The sequence below is a fragment of the Lagopus leucura genome, unplaced genomic scaffold (genome assembly GCF_019238085.1).
Source record: "Lagopus leucura isolate 7727_CA_CO unplaced genomic scaffold, USGS_WTPT01 Super-Scaffold_100001, whole genome shotgun sequence".
NCBI lineage: Eukaryota > Metazoa > Chordata > Aves > Galliformes > Phasianidae > Lagopus > Lagopus leucura.
This window is the reverse complement of record NW_024962262.1, coordinates 86,237,635-86,253,635: the sequence shown is the minus strand read 5'-3', so window position 1 is coordinate 86,253,635 and position 16,001 is coordinate 86,237,635.

Genomic DNA, 16,001 nt, shown 5'->3' with positions numbered 1-16,001 from the left:
CCCCATTCACCCTCCTCCTTCTCCCCTCTCCCCCTCCCTTTCATTTTTTTTGAGAGAGAGAGAGAAGAGCAAAGAAATACACTTTGCTCGTGTTTCAAACAACAAGCACATGTTTCAAACAACAAAAAAAAACAAAAAATCCCTTTCTTGTATTGTTTCTATTTAATTCCCAAGCTTAAAATTCATAATTTGGGTTTTCTTCTGACAAAGAAAGATGCATTAACATCCCTATGAAAATATGCCCATATTGGGCAAGTGAAGCAGCCTTGAAAAGGGCAAATTGCTCCATAGCAGCAAAAATTTTCTGGAGGTTAAAAGGATGCAATAATAAATATTTGTGAATCTTCCCTCTTGAGGAGAGTGAAGCAGTGATGATGAGGCAAAAGTCTGGGGACAGATATGAGGACAAACCAGTGAAGACAGGAAAAGGAAGGGATCAAACACGCAAAGAATCATCAGGACTGAAGATTGTGCATGTCTATGCTAATAATGCCTTATTCAGACTGTGCATATTTTGTAGATATTCTTTTAAAGTCTTCCTTAATTTTAGAAATCTGCCTTCCTGGGTGTTAGACTTTGCAGACAGGAGGTGTACCTAAGCTGAAATAGACAGTCACTTTGATTTGCTTGTAATAAGGATGTCTTTGTTAGAACCATAGAATGATTAAGGTTGGAAAGACCTCTAAGATTATCCATTCTAACCACCATCCCCATCACGCCACTAACCACATCCCTTAGTGCCACATCCACATGGTTCTTGAACACCTGCAGGGATGGTGACTCCTCCACTTCCCTGGGCAGCCTGTGCCACTGCCTGACCTCTCTTTCTGAGAAGGAATTTTTCATAATATTCAACCTGAACTTCCACACACACAGCTTAAGGTGACTGGTAACAGAAAGTAATGAAATAATTTGTCAGAACAGGATTCTGTCATTTGTCCTGCTTCCCCTCTCGGGAGGAACAGCTCTCCTCAGGACTTAGATACGAACAATACAAGCAAAGATTACCACTCTGCCTAGAAAAGCAGGTGAGTGTGCATAAGGAATATCACACAGGAGGGGGTACACTACCAGCAGAGCTGTAGATCAACATAGATGCATTGTGATGTAGTAGCACCAATCACATGGCTGGTACTGTGGCAGGAATCACAGTCCCCTTGTACGTCTCAGTGCTTGGCAAGTAAGAAGTGTCTGCAGCTATAAAATGCTTCAGGTCTGGCTTAGAGCATTCAGCATCTTAACTGATTTAAGAGGAGGGAAGTTAAAAGGAAGGGATAAGGATGACCTTGCAGCTGGACACAGGAGAATGCTGTGTACTCACACCTGTATTTTAAGAGACTGTGGGAAGGCAAATCTCTCTCTTCTTCACTGAATGTGGATGAAGTACCTTTGAAAGCAGTCTAAATAGCTACCAATGAAGGCCTAACGCTTCTAAAGACTGCATCTTAGTGTCTTCATGCATCTCACCAGTGAAGTAAAGTCATCCTCAAGCTTTGGTCCCAGGCTGCTAAGCTCTGGAAATAAGCGACCCACTTTTAAAGGCAATGAATAAGGCTATTCAGAGAGTTGAAGCCCCCAGCAACCCATTCACGGCTCAAGAGTTGCCCTTGTAGCTTATTAAATCTAGTAGTGATTTCTGAGCTTTCAGAGCAAGTCATTTGCTCCAGGTGCATGCGCTGCATGTGCTCCCATCTAGATGGGTAGGAAGGAGTAAGCCCAAGTGTGTTACGTTTGCTTGAATGACAATTCATTTGAATTAAAAATCATAGCTTTTCATTCAAGGATCAGAAATAGGAACAAGAGATCATAGCTGTTTAAGATGGCAAAGCTTACTGTAGAAAGTGGGGCTGCACAAGAGTGGCAGTGCCAAGATTTATTCTTGCTCACTGCTAATGTGACCTAATGCTTGTCCCTGCTGTCAGCAGTGAGGCTCAAATTGAGAACTGCCACTGGATAAGCAGGAGAACCTGAGCTACACCATCAAGCCTCTTCGTTTGTGCCCAAAGTTTGTAACTCCTCTTTCAGACTGTGGATCTCTATGAGAGAGGAGCATTCACACTAGTATGTGTTATATTGGGATAGAAAAGTTGAGAGACACGGTTAAAACAAAAAGTCAGGAATTTGGGTGATCCAAGATACCATTTCTGACTGCCATTTTTTGGTGGATGCTGATCTAAATTCTGTAGAGAAGCTTGCAACAACTCAGGACTGCCATTTCAGCTGTGTGGAGTCAGTACATGCTGGCATGGTTAAAGGAGCTTATTACTTATATCTGAAATATTAAGCTGAAATAAAATTAAAATGAGACCAGCCTGTAATTAAATGTTACATTATCTGATTGGTTTTGAGCATTGCAAATTTGCTAACTGTTTAATCCTGTTTTTCTAAAGTGAAAATGGTAATGTTGCAAACATACAACTAAAATCTCAGTGGCTCTCTATAGAACAAAAAACCAGACAAACAAACAAACAAAAACCACCACACAAATAAACAAACAAAATAAAGCCTGCATAGAAGAGAACATTGAATTTTCTATTAATGTGTTAATGTATGCACAGCTTTAGTTTGGCTATGGATACAAAATGCCTCCTGCAACAAAGAAACTGCTTTTGATTTTTGGTGTGCCAAAAACTCAAGCCAGTGCTATGAAAAGGGTACAATGTAGAGACTATAATATCTGATTCATTTTTATGCTATTTTTTTTAATGGAAAAAATTCAGTGTGTTTGTAAAATTTGGTATTCAGGACATACCAAATGATGCCAGCTACTTCACAGTATGAAAGACAGATCTCAAGTCATTTTTATTGCTCCTTTATTATTCAATTACTAAGAAAAAATACAGGCAATCATTTGTTTAATGCTTCAGTTTACTTCATTCAGCCCTAATTAACATGTGTTTTTGAAGGTATTTGGTGTGGAGGTTTATCTTTTGCACATGTCCACTTATGCATAACCTCTATGAAGATGGCCTTTTACTGTGTCTGAGCATCTCCCCTTATTTTATTGACTGCTTTGAATAATTGGTGGTGTTTGTGGCTATTTTATTCAGAACATATATATGTATATACATGTAATCTTATAACAATTGGAGATTTGCAGTGTTTCTGAGGGCCTAAATTTAAATACATGTGCCGTTTACATTAGAAAACTGGAAGTAGGAGGATGCTAAGTAAATATGGTGAGATCTGTGATCATTCAATCAGTAAGGAAATTTTGTGTTCTGCACAGTTCATTCAAAGATTGCACTTGGAGACCAAACCAAGCTTTACTTTTTTCTTTTAAATATGTTTGCAGGTATTGTTTTTAAAATATTCAATAGCATTCACTGTTAGAAAACACAGAAATGGGTTGAAATATACACTAACTCACAAAGTTATCACAATGTGTGTTCCAAATTTCAGGTGAGAGAAAGTTGTAGACTTATTTAGGCAATATTAATAAAAACAGGGAAATGTTTAAAAGCAGTCACACTGTTCTGCAAAAAAACATCTGAAAAGCATTTATTCTCAGTAGAAGTCCAGGTTGGCAGCTGAGGATAGTGGAACTAGCTGATATGTTTGAACCAGACCACTGTCCAGCTTTTACAACATTCACTTTCTTCTAATTGATCCAAGGGGGACCATTTGTTCCATGTTTAAATACATGTTCCAATATTAACCTTCCCAAAGTTTCCCAAAGTGTAGGATGCTGTTTGAGGTTATGTGAAATTTGGAACAGACTGTAGAAACTCCACAATCCCACCTGCAACTTGCTAAAACGTGGCAACTTTTCTAAATGGAAGATTTTAATATTATTTTTCTCTAAAACCAGAAGTGAATGGCATTATTTCAAATTGTATTCAAGAAATACTGATTCTCAAAGAGTCTGTGTGGATACTAACAAGCTTTTTACTTCGGTCAGTGATATAAGCATGCAATCAGCTCTTTTTTTGTAAAGCAAAGTTGAAAAACATGTCTGTATCTGTATATAATCAAATATATACTATAACATTTTGCTATTTTTGCCCCAGGATTTCCCATGCTTACTTAATGATTCCTGATCATGGAAAAATTATTGTCTTGTGGAAGTTCCCTTCTGAAAATTCATAGGAAGAAGAAATCAGGTCCACACTCAGCACCAAGAATGTCACCATAGGTATTATGATGTCAGTAATCTTACTTTTTAACATGTGGTTTAACGTAAGAACACAGCAAATCGTACTGAGTTGTTTATGTTCCTGAATCCAAACAAATAGCAAAATAATGTCTTACCTATTTCTAACATACAACAAATAGTTTCCTATGTGCACATCTCCTTTCTATTATCTTTTACTACAGTTGATTCTTTTGAAGCAAACATCACCTGACGTTATGCCGTGATGTTTTATATTACTTTTAACCACTGAGAAAATAGTGAAAATTGAATAAGCAGTCATTAGCTAAGGATGATTATTTAAAGCTAAGCTATTAATAAAATCCTTGGACAGGTGGAGGCAGTTAGTAATATCAATTAGTTCTCTCTTGAGATATGAAGTATTCATTTTATAAATTTATTTATTCTCTATATAAAGTTTATTGCCTCTTGAAAAATGGCTTGGTGTTGGGAATACATCTTGCTATTCATTTAGAAGAATGTTCTGCTGATGACATGGACGTGCTTTCAACAGTTTGGGGAAAAAAGAACAAGTGGTTATGTTTTGCAAACATGAAGATGAGCCTGAGCATTGGATTAAGAAAAAGATTAAGAGATGGCTTTGTGGAGATCTTCTGCTCAGGTATTGTGCTTGCTGTGTGGAGATGATAGGTTATCACAGACATTAATAGCAAAGTATGTTTTTTCTGTAATGCCATATTTCTTAGTTTTCTTTGTTAAAAGTTTTGTGAACACACAGCTCATTTGTTTCCAGGTGCTATAAAACAGTTGCTGAGAGTGATAGAATTTCACTGGAGAGGCTTAATTCATCACACAGGTTGCTTGTCTGACAGTCTCTGTGGAAGCTGTATAGCAGAACAAGTATCAGGAACTATGACTCATGCTAGGACAGGGATGCTAAAGAATCAAACCTGTTTTTTTTCCATTGCTTTTGGAAAGTTGTCTTGTGCTCAGTGCTCTGGGACAGAGATGAGCACTCTGATAAAGGCATCTTCCTGTGTGTGCTCAGGCAGGAGTAGTTGGATAAATCACCAGCTTTTCTAAGCAAAACCAGCTAGGCTGGAAATTTAAAACTGGTATTTATTCAGATGTAAGGAAGCCTGTAGAGAAGGTAGGGATTCGGTTGGGCTGAGACAATCCACAGGAAAGTTCTGGAAGAAATAAATTTATTGCTAATAAAATCAACAATAACTGGATTTTGTGTTGCTATAATCTGCTTCTGGTAAATGTCAACTAGCAGAGAAACTGTGGTAAAATTGGCTATCTTTTAGATATGTCAGCTCCTTATTTTATATACTTTTTTTTTTTTTTTTTTTTTTTTTGCTAAGGTAGTAGCTTTAAGTGTTACTGGACAAGAAAATGATGCTGCCCCCTGATGAAAGTGATTTTGCACAGTGTGCTTGAGTGAACTAAGAGGAGGTGGTTTAGAAAAGCAAATTAGCAGTTCCAAGCTAGAGGAACCTTGGAAGACTCAAATTAAATTAAAAAAATCCACTGTGGAGATGCACAGTCTGAAAAGAAAGGGCAAACAACAAAAACAAGTCACAAGAAAACAGAAAAGATGATTTCCTCATCCATTTGGTTAACCAAAGGGTGTTGGGAAGATGGACTCAACCAGATTGCATTTTGCAGGGTAACATATTTCACATAGATTCATGGCTTGCGGTGTTGCTTGTGATGTATACTGGATTATGTTACAAAAAGGTCAGCAAAAATTGCATTTTCCATTTCTGTTCTTCATTTAATTGTTGAAGTCCACAACTGCGGCTGTGAATATAATTCATAGTGGGGATGCAGCACCATTATTAGTGTAGTCCTGAAGACCATATTAAAACTCAGACATGCTGTTTTCATATCTCCTTTTTGTGCGTGCTTCATCTTTCCTTCTGAAAGTTTCCATTTCATAGAATCATAGGATCATTTAGTTGGAAGGAACTGTTAAAAGCCATCCAGTGCAAGTCCCCTGCAGTGAACAGTAACAAGGATAGATCAGTCAGGTGCTCAGGTGCTATGTTACTGCAAGTCCCTAAGCTGTTTTATAGTGCAAACTATGGATGTCTTCTGACTTACAGCATCTATAAGAAGAATGTCCTAATGGAGACTTCTTAAAAGCTGAGCTTCTGCAGCCACTGTTCAGTCCCAAGATGAAATTAGCAGGTGAAGAAAAACAGCAGCACCTGGGTGGATCCTTAAAATTCTTTTCAAGATTCTTGCAAAAGCTGTGGAATTGTAGCCTGAGGAGTGCTTGACTGTTCTGGATGGGGAGAAATCCACCTCTTTTGGCCCAAGCATGAAAGAAAGAATGGATTTCAAACATCAAACATCAAAACCTAAGCTAAGCTTAGGTTTACCTTTGCCTGGAGTTACGCTCTGTAAGGAAGCACTGTCACTTCCCCTGTCACATACAGGTTTGAGTTATGCTTGTTTAACTCTTGGTAAGTGGCTCAGTATTATGTTTAAATACCTGCTCCTTCAGGCAGCTCACTTGCCAGTACAGTGAGAAGCATCTCCACAGATGCTACATGTATCCACTGTCAGATTAAAATGCAGTACGTTGATTTAAGAGGAAATTCTCAAGCCCCGTTGTGCCAGCCTCCCAGCCCAGAAACACTCTTCTTCTTGGTAGGGATTTTAAAAGGAAATCTGGGTGCTAGTTACAAAAGCAGTGATTCTGTGATAAAGCTGTTAATATAATTCCAACCAGATGCATTAAAATGCTCACCGTGAAGAGAAGGAAATTTATTTGAACACTTTAAGACAATAAATGATTTTCATAGTCCCATGCTGTTTGTTTATTCCAATTACTTCACTACTATTGTTTGAGTTTAGTTGTGTTTATTTTGGGAAGATTTTCACTTTCCTACTTTTGCCTGAGCAATAATTAAAGAGGGGGTCTTTATATGAAGGAGATCATTTTATTTACCTAACAAAAAAAATGAAATTCACACTTATAAGTGAAGGCAGAATAGGCAGACAGATCTCTTTCCTGCCTACTCATGTGGAGACTGAACCAGCCCATAACTTAGATGATGGCTTTTGAATTTGGAGGCGGGACAAACGTGGTCTTTTGCCCGCCGTCTCACTGTGGAAAATGTAAATGGAATTTTTGAATACTTATATTGATTTAGGGAGCCATTTCAGACTTCCCCCTATGGCATGGAAATACGTTTAAAAGCTGTACAGTTTTATAAGTGAAGCATTGACCAAAATGTAAGTTGACAGATCTGGCTGCTGTCCCAATGTTGGCCATTGATTTTACTTAACGCTTTGGCTTTCTCACCTATAAATTTCAAGCAACACCTCTGGGGACAATAGGTAAGACAATAGAGTTTAGATAAGTGGAGATACTGAAGGGTGAGGTGGTGCTATACCATGATGGTTATTCCTTTACCATGAAGGTACACTTTCCAGGTTTATCACTGTTGGATAATGATTAATCAAGTCGTACGGATTAATTTTTATTGGGGGTTATTATTTATGTTCCAGAAGAATAATAAATTTTAAACATTATTTCAGATTTCAGAATTAAAACTGTCTCATATTTCAAATAATTTCAAATGACCTTCAGACAGAGCCAGTCGGTGGTTTGAATATGCTAATGAAATCACTTTGCTTGCAGGATGTTTTGTTTGGTAATGAAACTCAAAACTACTGACCATGTTGAGCTGATGATGTTTGTCTATCTAATGCACTAATATTCATCAATGCAGTGTGTGCAGGCAAAGTTCAGATATGAATATAAATGACAAGGATTTTCTGGGAGTTCATATAATAATCTCTTTTAGGTATTGATTTTTTTTAACAACCCGATGCCCTTTATTTTATACTGATATTGAAAGAAAGCAGCATTATTTTATCACTTGGCTCTGTGAATGCAGAGATAATTGAGTTCTCATTACTAATCATTTTAGAAAATTAGAAATTCCAATTTAGAGCAGACCTTTCTGGCTGTACTTGTACTGAGTAGTGTTTCCTGGAGTATTTTGGGAGCATTTACTGCTTAATGTGCTCAGTGAGGATATAAAAATCTAACCCTAATTTTTTCATTTATTTCAGAGTCCAGTTTTGCTTTTTTGACTTACTTGTATCTGTCATTTTAATGAGACTGAGCTCAGCTGAATATATGTAATTTTTTGGGATGAAGCATGACCATTGTAGCTATCTTAGTACATAAGAGAAAAATGTATTTGTGTAAACTATGAGCTAAAATGTTAGGGTTGTTTTAAAAAATAAAAGGCAGTAACCTTAGAAGATTCAAATTAAATTATAAAAATCCACAAACTTCACCTTTACTTCAATTTTATGTCTTTACTGCTGTAAGTCATACTAAGTAACACTGGAGTCCTGTCAAGACTATCCAAATTATCACAAATTTGGATTAATCCCAAAAGTATGAATGTTTTATGTTACAGTTTGTATAGGAAACTTTCCTGCTACATTTTATTCCATTAAATATATTATTCCATATACTGCTGATTAAAAAAATCTGTAAATGTATTTTCTAATGCAGCTCCCAAAAATGTTATAAAAAAATATGATCTCAAGTATTTATAAAAGATTTTTGAAGATGCCCAGAGCATTAGATGAGGCCTTTAGTATAATTGTTTCTGAAAATCTTGGTGATCATTAAAGCTGAAAGATCACACATAAACATATCAATTTTGTTATGAGTAATAACTGAATTAAAGAAGTTTGTTGTTTTATTTGAAAACTGTTGCAATTGAACATGCTATCATTCTGGTTTTAGTTTTGAAATGACTTTATATGTGAAAAGTGCTTAACAGTTTGTTGGTCAGCCATTCAAATGTAATTGGATATAAGTCATAGGGCACGTAGCAAGGAAGGACTGCAGAATAGGAACAGGCAGCACAGGATGGATGAGGGAAATGGGTGAACATATCAGAGGGGGATTGAAGAAGAAAAAATTGAGATTTGAAATTGATCTTTATTCCATACATTTCCCATTACTTTAAAATTGCCTGGTGTCCAACAGCACTGAGCAACGGAAGAAATATTAATCAGACTATCAGAATGTAATTTCAGTTGTTATCTATTACAGTCCTTTCACACTAGGGAGACATGGGCATAGGAGGCACGCCTCTGGCTGTATATCATATGAAATTAATAGTAGCTTACAATAAACGTCTAAACCACTGAAGTTTCTCTGGTATTTGGTTTAATTTCATTAACTCAATAACTTACATTAACATGTAAGGAGTCACAGATGATGGTTAGAATAGATTATGTTATTGATCTTTCCAACATTTATGATATTATGATAAAAATCCAGGAAAGAGCATTCAAACCTTCAGGATTACTCTGATCTTTTCAGAATATTTGACTGCTAGAAAAAAAATTCTGAAATCCTATAAAGATAGTGATGCTAGTCTTCAGTTCCTTCTCTCATTATTAAAAATATTTGGATTTTGTTTTGGAGATCTGTGAGGTGAAAAATTATTTTGAGATAAATACCTGGGGATTTGTTTGTTTTCATTATTTACAACTCAAAAACATAATATAAGACTAGTTACTGAAAAAAGTTCTCTTCAGTAGATCTGTGCACTTTGGATAGAGGAAAGCTTTGTACTGACAATTAAACCACAGCTTTTCTAATAGAGCCTGTAATATTTAAATATAAATGGACTAATTTATAGTGAAGCTGCAGAGATTAGATTAGATGACATCGTCTTGAGACTTAAGTAATGTTTGATGAGTTGCAGTACTGCGTCAGTAGATACTTGGATGATAGATATGGGGTATATAATGGTTCCAAAGCACTTTCTGGAGAGAGTTTTAACTAATTCAGGGATCTGGGCTAGCAGATTTATTCTGCCAAGCTTCCTCTGTTACTTCTGACTCATTTAAAATACATAGTTTGCTCAAATGTGCTTCAGCTAGCCCCTTTGCACTTGGTTGCTTTGTCTCTTCAGGGGATAAAGGGACATGTCTATAGCATTTCAAACCCAGACATGATCAATTCTTCATCATTTATTGTTCTTTTTTGGTGTATTTTTTATTTTGAGTGTGTGTTTTTTTCTTTGTTTGTTGTGCTGATTTTTTTTTTTTTTTTTTTCACTTTCTGCCTTTTTTATTATTAACTTTGTATCTGGGAAGAAACTGTTTTGCTAGTGATATATAAACTAAGAAGCAGGGGACATATAAATGTTTCATTTGTTCTAAAGCATTTTGGGATATATGAGGAGACACTAAAGTACAAGTGGTTAGAATTCATTTCTATGCTGTATACCTTTTAAATGTTAGAGTTTTCCAATCATTTTACTATCCAGCAGGCACAGATGTGGGTATCTACCATATTCAATGCATGTTTGTATTCACAAAAGCTTTTGCGAAAACAATGTTTTGTATTTATTTGGATACATATAAAAGTAACATATTTATGTATAAGTATATATGTAAATTACTTACAAATCTAAAGAAGTGTCATACTTAATATATCTTATTTTACAAGGATACAATGTTTTGTAATACAAAAAATGACACTGGGAAAAGACTAATGATCTGCATACTGCAGCAAAGGCCTGGTTTACATGATAAAAGCTTCCTGGTATTACAGGCATGCTTTCCAAAATGATGTAAGAAAATTAGAAAAAGGTCACTTGGAAAAGAGTAACTTGAAAAACTTATCAAATTAAAAACTACTTGGAAAGATAGAATTTTGCTACTGAAGAGGAAGTTGGATGCAGTTCTGAATTAACTGAAAATGAGTCAACCATTATATATCTGAAATCTAAACTTGGCCTTTAACAAATGTTAAATTTTTACTAGTGGTAGTACATTAATTATTAGAGATGTTAACTATATCTTCTTTTGCACATACTTGGCTAAACTGATGGCTGGTATTAGTCCTCTGGCTGGGTCCAGTCCTGGCAGTTTGTAGCCTGTTGCCACACTGCTTTCGCTGAAATTACAGTGTAAGGGACATGGGCTGTCAATCTGATTTAGTACTTGATTTAGGAGCTGGAAACCCTGCCTGTAGCAGTGGGGTTGGAACATGATGATCCCTGAGGTCCCTTCCAACCCAAGTCATTCTACAATTCTACGATTCACTGCCATGCAGCTGCAGGGTCTCTCTCTGCAGTAACCTGTGTGCAATATATGTAGTATGTTAGACTAACTGGGAGCACAGAGCATACCAGTGGAACTTGTGACTCTGTGTTATTTAAGTTCGCATGTCTTATCTGCCAGCCTAAATGTAGATTAGGATGCTCCCTAGCAGTGTTCAGTTGTTCTCTGGGATCCGTGGGAACACCGCCGCTCCCTGTAGGTAACAGATCATGCCTGTGCCGCACGTTCAGTGGGGACGAACTAATGTAAGGACAGGTGGCTTGGAGAAACAAATAATCTTACTTTCTTTTTGCTCTTTAGCTAGATACCTCGCTTGCTTTAAATTGGTCTTTAAGGCTATTGTTTGCTGTAATGCAATTACACATGTTTTTCACTCAGACTCCAGTGAGCTAGAATTTGGCAGCAAGACCTGATAAGCCTTCTATGTATCTTTAGAAGTGAATTTCTTTGTGCTAGTCCCTGGGAAAGTGTCTTCCATGATAATTTGTAATCCTTATTCCCCATCATCTGTGGATGAAACCATCCATGGCGTGTACACTGACAGTCAATTGACATTTTAGAAGATCTTTTTTTTCCTGTGCACAGGGTTTGTACTTAGAGATGTCTTCCTCCTTTACTGTGTAGGAAGTAAACCTTGAATCTATGGTAGCCTTCTTTCTATTTAGTATCTTATTGGCACACATATATATAGTGATTTCAGTAAAAGATCTTTCTGGATAGTAAAATTCTGGGGAAGTGCTGTGTGAACTTGTAGAACTATAGAGCAGTTGTAAACTACTGAAAGTATAAAAGTCTTTCAAAAATGCTGAAGTATATGTGATTATATCACTGAAGTTTGTTTTTATTCTGATATATTAAATGCTTACAGTCTAAGGTATGCTGAAATCTATCACAGGCTTGCCTTTCTGGTGACGCTCAGTACTTCCATCTCACACTGACAGCACCTACCATTGGCATTCCTCATTCTGCAAGCAGAAAGCCCAGAGGTCAAGTGTTTACAGTTCCTGAGTGGACACAGGGATAGGAAAAACAGCAGTGAAGGTTACTTTCCAAAGAAATGGAGTTTTTCAGGAATGCATTGTTGATATGTGTAAATGTATGCCTCTCCATAGTGTAAATGTGCATGTAGGTGATTATTTTAAAGGATCATGTTTCAAGCTCAGGAGTATTGTGATTATGTTTGCAGAGACTTCCAGCTCTACAAGCTCTTAGTTTAAACAAGCCTTATATCTGAAGCTTTTCTGTAGTACAGAATTTCCAACAGGCTCCCATAGGCGGTTAAAGCAGGCAGGATTTACAGGTAGATTCCACATCACGTAGAAACATCAGTTGTTAGCATTTTCTCCTTGAAGGTATTTGTAGTTATGTATGTTCTCGGGGCAACTAAAGAGGAGTTTCCAACATGTATATTATTCAGTAGGAGGTCTCGGAGACCCAAGAAAACAAAAGAATGAATGACGCTGCTGAGACCCGCACTTGTCTGGTTTCCTTTGCAATGATGCAGTGCTTGGCAAAGGTGAGGAGGAAACTCCACGATGTTAATCAGCATGTGTCTGTTTCTTGGGCCCAGAGAAACTGTGCTCCTCTGAAGCAAAATGATGGGGCTTTTTCTGATAGCCAGTCCTGAGAATTTACAGAAGAAAAGCTACCTCTGAGCTGAGAAAGAAAACCATGTGAAACAACCTTTCTGCAATAAAATCAAATGATGTAATGTCTGTCTAAACATAAACTTTAAAGGGCTTCTGAAAGCTCTCTTCAGTATTTTGAGATCCAGTCAGGAATAGATACAGGGGGAAAAAAGCCAGTCTTCTGTCATGAAGTAAACATTAAAGATCATTTAAGGAAATAAATGAAGGTGATTTCTGTATTATCCCATAATGGACAGGGTAAAAGATGCTTGTCATTAAAATCTTTATTTTCTCTAGTGCTCCTTATAGAAATAATAGCCACTCAGAAGACTAATTTCAACTGCAGATTCAGAATAGGGCAGATGGGCTTTACTGGTATATGTACCAATGTCTTACCAAAATCCTGTTGGAGAATGAGGTCTGTGTCTCAGGGCAGAACCCTACCTTCATGTTTTTATGACATCGTAAGCGTAACAAAGGGTGAGGAAGAGAAAAACTCTTTTGGTTGGTGGCTGCAGGTCTGAAACAGCTGAATGATAATTCTTGCATTTTTAAATCCTTGATGACAACTCGTAAATGAAAGCTTCTCTGGGTGATAATGACTTCCAGGTATATTATGCTGTCCATTTCGGATTGTCCAGTGAAGCCTTTCTTATTTATTAAGTACTATCTTACCAGAAAAGGACACATTCATTTAAGTTTCCACGATCTTCCCAAACTTGTTGCTGAGTGCTGAGATTCAGATGCTGTTTCAGATTTGCGAGGATAGTAGTAATTCATACAGTTCTATCTTTCACCTTGAGATCCGTCCAAAGAATGCAGTTTGGAGAACAGACAGATGTAAGTGATATAATGAAGTGAAATGGGGTGTTTCTGCTCTAAGACTGTAGATAGTTGTCACATCCTGATAATTCTGAGAAGAAAAGAGTGTGCTTCGGGAAGTCTTTACAGTCCTGTGAGATTAAGATTGAAAATCAAACTAAAAACCATGACTCTGCGTCTTCAATTTGTGTTCTACCAGCCTGGAAGAGCTTGGGTCTTCCATGAGTGTAGTCAGAGGGGAGAAACTGCTCTCAGTTGAATCTTGGTACTTCCCAGCCCCAAAATCTTCTTCCTTTTTGACACAGGAGAATAGCCCTATATCACCCCTTTTGCTTATTATTAGCATGTTCAAGGAACATTTAGACGTTCTGTTGAGGGACATAGTTTAGTGAGAACTATTGGTGATAGATGGATGTTGATCTGGATGATTCTGTAGGTCTTTTCTAACCTTGGTGATTCTATGATTCTTCTGGCCAGAACTGAGTATCTTAGAATCACAGAGTGATTTGTGTTGGAAGAGATCCTGAAGACAATCTTTTTCTTACCTTCCTGCCATGAGCAGAAACACTTCCACTAGACCATGTTACACAGAGCATCACCCAGTCTGGTCTTGGACACTTCCTGTGATAATGTCATTGGGCAAAACCCTGGCACAGTTTTCTGAAATGTCAGTGTGGCAGTCAGGAGGCCCTTTTCAGATCTGTCTGACCCCATGACCTCCTTAAACTATCAGAAGAGTATCTGTTACTGCAGATCCAGATAGGAGATGGGCTGGGAACAGCAAATGCTGGCAAAATACATCTCCTGTCAGAGAGAATTTAAAGCTGACGATGAAATTACAGAGTCATAGAGTAATTTTGTTTAAGTGAATCTGAAATCAACCAAACAGCTGAGCATGGCTAACATGTTAGGGCTTCACCATCAAGGGATTCTTCTTGGCAGAACAAAAATAGTAACAGACTTCACAGCTACAGCAACAGAGGACTGTAGTAAAGCTTTAAGAGATGTTCTATTTTTGTAGGAAGTGACTTCTATTGCTCTGTCTGATGAATGTAAAATTTGTCAAATACCTAGTCTAGCTATTCAGGAATCTCAAAAATGCCATCAAATAACTAAAGAAAATATGACTAACGGCACAATCTTAATGGAGAAATTAAAATAAAAATAAGCAAGTTGTTGGATGTAGCGAGAAGGTTGCAATGTGACGTGAACACATTATAGAAATGAAAGTAATTCCACATTATGGTACACAACACTGTGGTGAAATGGCAAATTTATTTGAGAAGGTGTTTGGGTTGATGTTACAAAACAACTCTTTACTTGCACTAATGATAAGTTCAGTTTCTCAAGATTGCTGGTTGCGCGTACTTCCTTTTTCCAAGTTTCTGTGGATCAATACCCCTTGTGAAGCTACTGACACCTAACAAGCTCTGCATGTCTCTAAAGATCAAAGACTGAGTAGGTCTCCTGATCTCAAGAAGAAATGAAATCTGGCAGTGAGCTCCATCTTTCACCTGGCTACAAGCCACAGCTTCTCTGCATTTATCTGTGAGTTTCCAGCAAAAATTTTACAGTTTATAGACTTTCTGTTATGTATAGCATTTTGGTAAGTGTGCCAAGATCTACCATTGGAGCTAAGAAATTATTTATGTCATAAGAGGGAAATACTATTTCAGAACTATTTGTAAGGTGTTAAAAACAATGTCAGCACTGTTGACTTTGCCTTAGTTTCCTTCTGTGCAATGCCCTGATCTGAAAATTTCATGTGTTTCAAATACATGCTCAGCTGAATGAAATGCTAGACTTTAAGGCTCAGTTCTCATTCATTAGTCAATGTGCTCATCAGTCCACAGACTTTAATATGCATAGAGCCAAGCCCAAACTAATACAAATGGCATTTCATTTGTTGGCATTATCTTCCATAATGTCATTATTATTACTTCAAAGTTTTTGTAGATTTTGAAATGTAGAAGTGCATACGTGGATAGTGGTTATAAACATAGCTTCACCACTGCTAAATCACATATGTGATTTGCTATATGCTATAATTCTGAAATTTCTCAGCACTCATAAACACAGCCTTTCAAAAAATACATTAACAGATAATGTCAAGAATTCTACCTGAAAAAAAAAAAAAAACCAAAAACGAAAAACCCAATAAAATATATTTTCTCTCCTATGCAACATATGTGAAGTCTGTTCCAGCAGAATCCTAATTCAGGTATTTGAACCAGTTTGGAATGCTAAAGAAGGCTTACACTCAAGGTATTGCCATCTTTATGTTCCGACTACCTGTAGTTAAAAAAAAAAAAAAAAAAAAAAAAAAAAAAAAA